Consider the following 11,465-nt stretch of genomic DNA (forward strand, 5'->3'; position numbering starts at 1 on the left):
AAAGCTCCATTCCAGTGTTCAAGATTAGATATAATATAGTAATAATATTGCTTATCTGTAGTATCATACAAATATTAGAATGTAAGGATCGTATGATGTCAGATATGCCACTCCTCTTATCTGAGGCAGGATCAATTATTTCTACACTATTTTTGGCCACATTTTATCTGTTCTGTTTTTAAAGATCTCAGTACCAAGATTTGTCAGTCTTCTGTCAATCCAGCACTTAGCTATAGTGAAAGTGAGAGCTTTCTTCATATATAGTCTAGCTTTCTTAATACACAGCCTAAATCCTTCTTCCTGAAAATTATGTTGATTACTTTTTTTGTCCTATTGTGGTAGACATGGATAATGGTTGACTACTATCTTTTGCATAATAATATGTTACAGTTTCAAACATTATCACACTCAGTGTAAGTCTTTCTTTCTGGACTAAGCAAATACATGTCTGTCAATTTTTTTTTTTTTTTTTTTTTTCTCTCCTTAGAGATCATGTTTTCTAAATTCTTAAACTGCTTTTTTTTTTAATTCTTTTATATTTTTGCTTCAGGTGAAGAGCCCAATGGTGGAAACAATATTGTAACTGAGGTCACACTTGGTCTGAGTAGAGAAAGATAATTATATGTGGTAGATGACTGACTTACTATACTTTCACCCCTCTGTTACAAAATAATATTTGTCTTTTATTTATTTAATTTTACAAAAGCACCATTGACATTTTTCTCAAGCTCCCATTTACTTTTTATTAATGCCTAGCAATATTTCCCCATTAGTGTATTCCATTTTTCAGATATCCTTTATTATAAGGATGTTTGATTGTTTCTTCCTCAGTGTAGATCCTTTGTAATATCTCCATTGAATTTCCTCTTCTGTGTTTTAGACTTATTTATCATTTTATTGCTTTTTGGATTCCAGTCCCTGAATCTTACAATGCAAGTTTTAGGTGCAATTTACTCTATTAATAAATATATTGAATAATATCACACTCAGAAAAGGCCTCTGTAGAATTCACCAATGACAGTAACCTTTGGTTTTTTTTTTTTTGGTCCCATAAGACTTCAAGAATAAATTTAATCATAACCATAGCTTAATGCATCTAGCCTGTTTATATTTTATTTACCCTACTAATTTCCTACTGTGTCTTATGTTTCTACCACTTTGTTGACACTCTGTGTTAAGCATCTGATCATAATGATTTTTATGAAGACTAAGACAAAACACCAAAGAACTTTTTATTACTGCATTTTTAAACCTGTTTGAAAATTCTTCCTAACATTATCCTTTTACATGTGTTATTAATTGTGAGTTATTGTGCTCTTAACCTTTGTAATACTGGTCTATGTTATTCTGTATTTACTCAAGGACATATTTCCTGGTTTCTGTTTTCCATACTGTTTTTTCCTTTATTTAATTCATCTTCTGGTCTTTAAGGATTGCCTGATGTGCCAAATTTAAATTTTCTTCTTATTATCTTTATTCTGCTGTGCAATAGCAAAAATAAAATAGAAACAAAAAGTAATTTTGAAATGAAAAGTGGAAATATCCTGTTCTGAGAATATTTCAGATGTCTGTATTTACTTTGTTCTTTTTTGATCTTTTGGGGCATTTTTTATTTTTTAAATGAAATTTTGCAACACAGAGGTGTTTCTATTAAAAACAGTTTCATTTTTTTCACAACAATATTTTGAAAGAGGAAAATGGTTCATAAAGTGCAGTCGAATCTAGTTGTTCCCTAAAAAAGAACAATTTTAGCACAGCTTTAGCACAGCTTTTGAGTTTTTTTGTTTCCTGCTTTGCCTTTCAACACCAGCTGCTTCTGCACCCTATTTAAATATAACTTAATATATCCTTTGCACACAAAATTTATAGAGATATTTTATAGCATAAGAAGCATGAAAAACTAGATGCAATTTGACTGAAAAACAATGGCGTGTATTTGTTGTTTGTTTATGCACTATAAAGATTGGTTTTAAAATAAGATGATATAGTTGAACTGCTAGTAAACAAATGGATCTTATCAGGAGCTTGTTAGTCTGTAGGCCTCTTTCCTAGTGTTTCTTTTTGAGATGCGTATTGAAAATGTAACATACAAAGTTACCTACCTGTTATGAGAATTTAAATAATTAATTTTGTCAAGTTGTCTGTAGAGCTTCTCATACACTAGGTCTGGGAATCTAAATCATTTATTTATATAAATTTTTGATGACTTAAAAAAGTTTCACATTTGTGAGAGCCTGGAGGTTTTCTTAAACAATTCATAGATGAAACTTCCTAAACAACCACTCATCAATTTTCCTAGCTTATATAGGGAAAAGAAATTAGTAGCCAGACAAAATATCTGCATTTTAAAATGTGCCAATTATAATTTAGGACCCCTAAGGCAGGCTGCCCCAATCTCCCTTACAGTTGTTGTGGTAGTGGTGTTGTCAGCAGATGATGCATCTTTGGGTAGCTCTGGGGCAGTAAGGCTCTCCAAAGGTGATCTTAGAGGCATAATTCAGTTTTACCCATGATGGTAGGCTCCAGGGCAGTGTTATCCGAGGAGTAAATATTCCCCATGTAAATTCAGCAAATTCAAAACAGTCTACTGCTAGTGAAGTTCAAGATGAAGATTTTCTCCCTTTTTCTGAAGTTCACAAACTCAGTAGCGTGGATGGGCTACATGGCCCCATCTGTGGCCTGGCCACACCTGCAAGCCTGTATGCCATTATGGTAAGAATAGTCTTAGCAGGGATCCAGCAGTGTGTCTCCCTTGCAAAAAAGTCCTGAGGGCCAGTGTCTGCAGCCACTGATAGGAATATCACACTCACAGTCTATGCATGTGTAACCAGTGAACCTCTGGGAGTTGTGATACTTCATATGGGAGACGAATTCTCTGGTCACGCTATCACAATTGTTTTATTTTCTGCTGCTGAGCAGAGAATTTGGATAACGTCCTGAAGAACCACTGCCATGAGTGGTTTTCACCTGACAGTCAACCGGGTGACAGGGTCAGAAGCAACTGTAACTATAATGTGCTTTGAACCAGGACAGCAACTCTTTGGTTACTCAGGAAAGGATATTCAGCAGATACATGGTGAAATATAGCCTCCAAAGTGGCAACTAAGCTAGCAGCTGAGAGCATTCTCCCACCTTAAGAAAATCATTGTTATTCCCACACCTCGTGCTCCTACTTCCCCAGAAACACAAGGAGGACAGCAGAAATTGAGTAAAAAAGAAGGATTTAATCTTCAGAACATTCCTTTAAAGATTTTGGGGAAGGCAAGAATCTGCTGAAATGAAATAGATCTCAAGGATCTTCTATGATTTGAGGCAGATGAATAGGAAGGATTAATTACACTAAAGAGCAGACTAATTGCCCTTCTTGTTAATTCACGAGCAACAAATCTCTTTTCATTATACAGAGTTGGAAAAAGTTCAAATTAAATAACACTTTATAGCATTATTAATGCTTTAGTGGGCATCTGATTTTCCTTAATCTGTTTATTGTAAAAATAATTTTCTGTAATGTCAGTTGAGGTGACAGAACTATTAGTAATTCTTTTTGGTAACGTAATATAATTTTCTGGTATTTTTTGAAGGGGAATAACATGCCTTGTGTTGTTTCTGAGGGAAATATCTGAGCTTTGATTATAGTACTTTTTATTAATTATTCTGGCAGTGAAAAATATTGCCAACATGAAGGACTGAAAATACAAGGATCATTCCGTAGAAGGTCATGAGACAAACCTTCACAAATCCCAATTTTTAGCTTTTTTTTTTTTTCCCAAAGAACATAAAAAGAAAGGTGAAATGCATCTTATTGCAGGATTCAAAAGTGAATCTCTAAGAAAAACATCAGACTCATGTCAAGCTCAAAATAACAAGCAGCACACAACAATTCTGTGGCTAAGAATTTGTTTGCCTCATTTCTGTTGCTAAGAAGGCATTTTCAGGATTGTCGATTATGCCACAAATATGGTACTATGCATAAGTATCACACTTCAGTTTTCATTTTCCTAACCTCCATTTCTTAGTCACATAAAAACAGTGAAAGGCATTTTTATTGCTTGTGAAAAAGGTTAACCTTTTTCTCTCAGATAGACCCTTACCACAAATCTAATCAAGCAAGTAAAATTAGTGGAAAATTGGTCTAAAATTAGCGTTACAACTCCTCAATTATTTCTGTGGAAATAATTCTGTAGAACACATACAGACACAAGAAATGGTATTATCCACATACACAGATACCTCTTTTTGTCCCTATTTGTCCACATAAAAATTCAGCAACTATCATTACTTTTTGAAATAAAATTAACTTGCTCTTATCCCTTTGATTAATTCAGCTCATATTCCTCATTAAAATGCAATTGCTTTGTCTAAAAGTATCAAGGGTGTGAGCTGACCTCAATTAGGTAGAAGCCAGAGTGTCACTGTCAGTCAGTTTTCCCTGTGTCAACGGTCTCAGTCTCACAGCAGGTTCAATCCTAGAGCAGCCCAACACGATGGTATTACTTGTACCACTGGAAGTGTTACTCTTAGATGCCCAGAATATGGGTCATAGCTTTTGAAGGTTCAGGAGGTAAAGAATCATTCTGAAAATAGAAGAAATAAAATCTGTGTCTGGCCAATACCCTGCACAATAAAATAAAAGGTTCTCCATATAGAAAGCTGTATGGGCAAATACCTCAGAGCAAACAGCAGTAGATAAACCAATTTTCATTTGCAAAAAGAAAATACAAAATTTAAAATTACTTAAATTATTAACATATTTTTTGTTTTGTTTGCAACTATTTCTTCTTTGCTAGACCCAGAGTAACACTGGATGCAGTGAAAAAGTTACTACCTATATTCCCTGTTCCTCCACTGGATGATACATTTGAATATTTGATGCAACATTTTTTATCATACTTGAGTATCTCTGTAAATTTGAGAATAGTCAGCAAGATCTCGAGCATGCAACTAGTTACAAAATAAACTAGTTACAAATTATAAGAAATTTCCACAGGTGTTTTGTTGTTGTTGTTGTTGTTGTTGTGTTTGTGCTTGTTTTTTTTAACTGAGCTTGAACATATTATAGAGATCTTGTGCATTCATGCACCTATGCCATGACATGCAGTGAGGATCTGGCTGGCCATCCACAAGCTCACCTATGTGGGCATGCAGCTACTCCAAGTGAGAAAAGGAGCATGCAGGAGAAAGTTTTAGGGTATTTATAAGGTAATGGCCATAAAAGCTGAAAAGTCTCTTGTTTAGTAGTACCTTCATAATGAATAATTTATTCTGTTCTTCTTTTGTACCATACACTTCTGAAACTTGCATTATACGTATGCACATGAAAACCAAGTTTGTTCCAAAATTCCAGCATTCTTTTTTTCAGTGCCTCCCCACTACTAAAAAGCATTACAGCCACCATTGGTTCAAAGAATCAAGTATTTTTATAAATATTGAAGTTTTTATCATGTTGTAAAGTAAATGCAAAAAGAGACTAAAACAGTTGATTTAATTTATTCATTTTATTTAGTTCACCAAGTTGGTCATGTTAATGTGAGTTTTATAAACTTCTTCTGTTAAGCATGTCTACAATCAAGGGTGAACAAGCAGAAAGGCTAATGGGTTCATACTGAATTCAAGGCAGCTCATTAAATTCCTCTTACCTTGACGCTGATCAACCTCACATCCTAATCCTCTACCAAAATCTTCAGTCTCCATCTCTTTCCAGTGTAGATGTTTCTATTTGCTGATGTATTTTCTTTTAGACGTCTGAACTGGCAAAGCAGTTATTCTTGTCACCATTAAGAAAGAATGGTGCCTGTGTGCCTTAAGAAAACATTATGTTTTGCATCTTCATAATTCTTTTCACTGTGAATTGCTTTGCCATGCGAAGTCAAGAAAGCTTAGTGTTGGAAAAGAGTAGGGTAAAACCCTCTGCATCACTAGCATTTTTATTTAATCCCATTAAATATTATATAAGCTAAAACTGTGCTCGCACTTTTCCTCTCTCGATTTTCTCTCTGGCATAAGTATTGTGGTGTCTCTTGAGCTCCTTTAAAGCAAAACAAAAATAATTTTAAAAACCCTTTTCTTATGTCTCTACTGCTCTGAAAAAAAACAGAAACTATCAGTTTCCACTCAAGCTGTTGAAATGAAACATTCTTTCAATCTGGGGTCAGTGCACACATACTGGTACAATTCCATGCAAACCTCAGTCCAAAAGAGCTTATTTCCATGATCTGATCCGACCAAGTATTTGTCTGCCAGGAAAATTCATCATTACCGAGCCAAGATCTATGTCAAATGTATAGAACCACACAGTACCGAACATTGCACATTTAAAGTGACGCCTGGAAAAAAAAAGAGACCTTGCTAATACTACAGACTGACTACAATGGGAAATTTCCTTTTAAGATTCATGCATGGTTTTAATTTTGGTGTTGGTTTGTAGTAGGGGTAGAAAGATGTTTGACAACGTTAATTAAATACACGTTTCTGCTAATGGGTTTTGAGTTGGCTATGCCAGCTTGTACAGTGTGGCAATCTAACATTCCTTGTTGTTAGATATGTGTGTGTTCCAGTTTCTGCATTACAAATTCAGTGTGTACAAGGCTTGGATTCTGGAAAAGGCAGGTGAAACCATACATCATTGGGTCTTTTAATTACTTATCCATTTTTGCATAGTGAGACTAATCTTTTATTGAATCTCTAACCCAACGTTTTCAAACTCAGATTCTCTTTTGTTTGGGATCATGCTTGACTTTAGAGACACATTTGAAAATGTTGCCATTAACTCTAAAAATGCCTTTGTCCTCACCTACACTTGCTCATAGCCATAATTACTCCACGGGCTAAATCTGTGGGCAGGAAGAGTACCCGAGAGCCAGAACTTGTCACATAACAGCACTGGGATTTTAGTCCTCCCCACCCGTGGTACAAATTCAGACTGTGGAGTAACTCCTGTTCTGCCAATGTATCCTCCATGTTATCATCATTCCTGCATTACCATTATTTTTTCTAATCTTTTCACCTTTTAATAAATCTTATTTTATCCTTCATCGTACATTTGTCAATCTGTCTTTTTTCAGCGGGCAATAGACTTCTACCTATTACTCTCTTGCATCTTTCTGTCTTGGTTACCAAGGCCTACAGATTATTTTTCTGGAGTTTCAAGAGAAAATGGTAGTCATTCTTTCTGAATGCCTCTCATAAACAATAATGAATTATATGCTTCACTTAATTGTATCTGTTCTTGGGTTATAAGTAAATACATTTTTTCTTTAACTTACCTCTTGGTGTAATCAGCATTTCCTTTCTTTTTTCCATCATTGATGACTAATTATGAATAAATGGGATGAGGAAGTGTCATTCCAAATAAAGTGTCAGTCAGAAATAACTGGGGACGAGATGAATGTCAAAGACAAAGTTGTTCTTGTAATTTCTTGGTTCAAAAGAAGAAATTTTGTGAGATGATTTAATTTCATACAGGTTCCACAGTCCAAATCCTAGCCATTCTCCTAAATTAGCCAAAATTTCAATTTTGATCTTGAATCCTTTGTGTATGAAAAAATATGGAAAAAATGCCTCAAAACTGTCAAGGTATGTTACAACCTAAGGATCGCTTCCAAAGCTACCTAGAAGTCTAAAAGGGATTTGGTTTGAGTCTGAAGTTTTGCTTTTTCAGAAAAACCTCAGCAAAATACCTTGTTCATCTATATTTCTATCTATATACCATTGAATGTATTCCAACTTCAGATTTTCTAGAAAACAAAAGAACCAACCAATCTCCCTCGCTTCACCTCCAACCATCTAAAGTTGTACTGTCAGAAAACATTAAAGTATGTATTTGTTGTTCTGTTGTTCTTTGAGGAAAGTAAGATCTGTAGGGACAAAAATCAGTTTTTCCTTCACTTATAAGTTGGTCTAATAAGAGATATTACCACTTCCCTGAAAATCTTGTTCTCCCTAAAAAACAGTGGAACAACTGTTATATTTTCCCTTTTATTTAATATGACTTAAATTTGCAAGGATTAAATAATAATGTTACTGTTCCTTTTCTAATAATTTATAAAATTACTCAAGGAACCTCTCAGCTCTCTACATTCAGGAGAGGTTCTGGCTGAAATTAAACAGCATGAAGAATGTTGAAGGCATCCTAATGGCAAGGGAAACCCATAACATTGGGGAGAGATACGAAGTTCTTAGACTAACACTGAGCTATCTGAACAGCCATGCAGTGTGACCCGCTGTGTGCCAAATACACAGCAGCATGTGCAGCTTATTTCCCCCGTGTGCAGAGCAGTCTGTGAGCCAACTGGTTGATGTAGTGTAAGATGGAAGAGGACCCTGGGGAGAGGTGCAGAATCAAAATTACAGTTAAACAGCAATGCTTTTTTGCTGCTGACTGCATTCCTTCCGTCTGTTGTTGTTTCTGGCTTTTAATTTTAAATATAGTTGCATTAATTTCTGATGAGATAATATTTGGTCCACCTCCAGATAGTTATTCTGGGATGATATCTTCTGTTCCTGAATAGTTGACTCACAACTTTATTTTTTACAGGGGAATGTGAAGGATGGCAGATTACCAACTTGGTAACATGTATATCAGTCCAAGCTCTGATTTTTGTCCTTATTGATGTAATTACTGAAGGAAACAAGGATTTAAATTACACACAGCTTGTTACGGAGAGTAAAAGCACGACTTGGTCTGGACTATTTATCTTCCTCATTTTGCTTGAGGCTATGATGTGAAGAAGATAGGGGTCTTACATTAGGTTAGCTAGACAGGCCCATGTATACAACTCCCTCTAGAAGATTGACTGATTGTGCATCTCAAATTTTTTTTATTGTGAGTATACTCATCCTTGGTCTTCTTTTGTTATTTTTCATAATGTATCTACACTTTCTTTGCAAACTATATTTATATTTCCACAACAATACAACTAAAACAAAGGAAACTATGTGGGGGTAGGAAGTTGAAATTAAGTTTCAGTCAAAAGATATGGGCTGTGCAGCCTTGTACAGTTATTTCTCCCACTTAACTTTGCCTATTTACAAGTTTGTTTCCTTACCTATTCTAGAACTCTAGGTGGTCTAAATAAGGAATGGAAACAGAAGAATATCATCAAAGAGCAGCTCATCTCAGTTAATTGTTATTTGTTTTTAAAACTAGATGAATTGCCCTTGGGATACAGAAATTTGAACAGTATTTAGTACAGGAAAGGATAACTTATTTGCTTAGACTAGATATCTAAATTTTAGATAGCTAAAGTTGGAAAGAAAGATTTTTATTTAGGAATACTGAAGATCTCTCACTCATGAACAACATGGGAAATGACAAGGCAAGTTTTCTATATCCTGTTCTTCCAGATTTTAGAAAGATTTTTCTCTAAAATTGAACCAGAAATTTGGTGTCTATAGTCATAACATCTTTTGCAACTCAGGTGATATTTCCTGCCCATGTACAAACAGTACTACTTGCAGCTCTGGATGTGGAGGTCTAGATAGCTGTTGATTTTGAAGAGAGACCTGCAGCTCATTTTCTACCAAGAACCATTAAGTGACATCAGCCTTCTATTTCCTACCAATTTGGATTCAAAGGAATATGAAGTAAAAGTATTTATACTCCAGTATTAAGCTCTTGGGCCTTCCTGTTTCTCAGCCACATAATTTATTTACTTTTATTCATTGTGGGTGCCAAATTAAATAGGTTTATGTTCCCGGATAGTTGTAAAACATGCGATTAACTGTTAAAGGAATTTCTTACCTGAAAACCAAAACAGGTATTAATTAAACTCCTGGGAGACAAAGGTTAACCTCCCCCATCTGCTGCTAGCAGGAATCTCTGCACCCCATATACTGCCATGGTAGAACATCCAGCCACGCTATGGACTTTCCTACCAGTAGCTATCACAACAAGGCCAGCTTTTCTCCTCCTAGGGGAAGGTAAATGAATAGAAAACCAGTCTTTAAAATCCATAGGTTCTACTTATGAAAACATGTGCTAAAATCTGACCTTTAATTTTCCAAGGAGGTTTTTTCATCCCAGCTGTAAATTCCAGACTGCCAGTTGTTGGTTGGTTGCAGAACATTTCCAAATCATCTATCTGGAGCAAGACTGGCCTTTAATTTCTTTTTCTACTTATGGGTGGTGAACTTTGGGGATAGAAACTCCACCTCCAAAGAGGGAAGGCTGCAGGTTCAAGTACTGCTTTCAAGACTTCTTTTTTTTTTTTTTTTTAATGTGCTTGTTATGATTTAAATTTTATAAAATACTTGAAGCAAAAAGACTGGAACAGCTTGTCTGCAACATCCACAGAGGGCAAGCAATGATACATAGATGCAAGTTAAAAATAAAGAGAATAGACAACAGCGACTTCTAAAAAATTTGGACTGACGGATGTTATATGTATATGTGTGGAAGCTCATTAAAAAGTTTCCTTCAAGACAAAAGGATATCACCCATTCTCAATGGCATAAATATCAGCCTATTTTTACCATCTTCTCTGACCAAAGCAATATCCAGTGGCATCTGACCTATCTACAGACAGAGGAAGAGGTTATTTAAGCAAGTGATCTAACCCCTTAAAGACAAGACTGAGCAGCAGGGAAAGGGAGACCTTTTTCTGAAGGGTTTACTACCTGTCTGTAAAACATGAATATGCAGCTATTGTTCCCATTACATTTCTAATCTAATTTCTCACCTGCTTAAGCATATGGAAAGATACCCATCTGTTGAAAGAGCCTCTTTTGCCTTGGGCCACCGAGATATTGATATTTAAATATTTTTTCTGCTCATGCTTTTCTTGCTGCTTCAATTTTTGTGCATCTCCCGAATAGATTCTAAGTCTAATTAAAAGAAAGGTCTGGTATAAGATGAAAGATATTTCATTCCTTACATTTCATTGCAAAGGAAAGGAAACAACAACAACAACAACAACAACAACAAAAAGGTCTGAAGTAGATTACAGGAAATTAAGTAACACCTACATGAAAAACTATCATCTGACAGTAGCTGAAGACTAGATTTTAGCCAGTATTAAATAAAGCCTTTTCACAAACACTTCCTTGAATAAAACTTCCATCTACTTGAAAATCTTTATTCACTTTCATATGTAAAATATTTATAGAAATGTTCATTTCAGAAATACTTGCTACGTAAAATAGAATTTTCTTGTTTGGAGGTCATCTAGTCATGGAGCAAAAATGTATTACTGGGGTGACACAATTCTCTGTTCAAAGAGTAAGTCAATTTTTAAATCATTTATGAGCCCAACAGAAGTTGAAATTTGTTTTCATAAAGTTTTGACATAAATTTATGAATGATGAACTAACTCACTCTGATCAAAGGTAGATAACGATCATCCAAGTTGCTGTAAAATTATGCCTGTGATTAGGGAAAGGAAAAAACAACGATGACTGCAGAAGTATAATACTAGTTGGCAATTTTAATTCCTGACTGCTAATCTCCCACTCAAAGGATACACACAGTT

The sequence above is a fragment of the Fulmarus glacialis genome, unplaced genomic scaffold, assembly GCF_000690835.1.
Source record: "Fulmarus glacialis isolate BGI_N327 unplaced genomic scaffold, ASM69083v1 scaffold14677, whole genome shotgun sequence".
Taxonomy (NCBI): Eukaryota; Metazoa; Chordata; class Aves; order Procellariiformes; family Procellariidae; genus Fulmarus; species Fulmarus glacialis.